The sequence below is a fragment of the Aptenodytes forsteri genome, unplaced genomic scaffold, assembly GCF_000699145.1.
Source record: "Aptenodytes forsteri isolate BGI_AS27 unplaced genomic scaffold, ASM69914v1 Scaffold321, whole genome shotgun sequence".
NCBI classification, from domain to species: Eukaryota; Metazoa; Chordata; class Aves; order Sphenisciformes; family Spheniscidae; genus Aptenodytes; species Aptenodytes forsteri.
The window spans coordinates 581,730-582,038 of NW_008795030.1; positions in this window are offsets into that span (position 1 = coordinate 581,730).

Consider the following 309-nt stretch of genomic DNA (forward strand, 5'->3'; position numbering starts at 1 on the left):
GGGCTGAGCGCTCCCCCCCCAGGGCTGGGGGCAGCCGCGGGGGGCTCAGGCCCTGGCCGGGAGCGGGTGTCCCCCCACCTCCCTGCAGCTCTGCCTCGTCCCCGGTCCTTGGTGTGTCCCAAGGAGGGACAGGAACTCGCCGCTTCCTGCCCTGCACAATTCCCTCCCCGCCCCGCTCCTCCCGGGACATTGTATTTGGAGCCCTGGCCGGCTCCCTCCCTCCGCCCCTGCAGCCCCTCGGATCCGGGAATTGCTCTTCTTCCAGCGGAAATCCTGCTTTCCCAGCCAGCGCTGGGGTTGGGGGGCTGG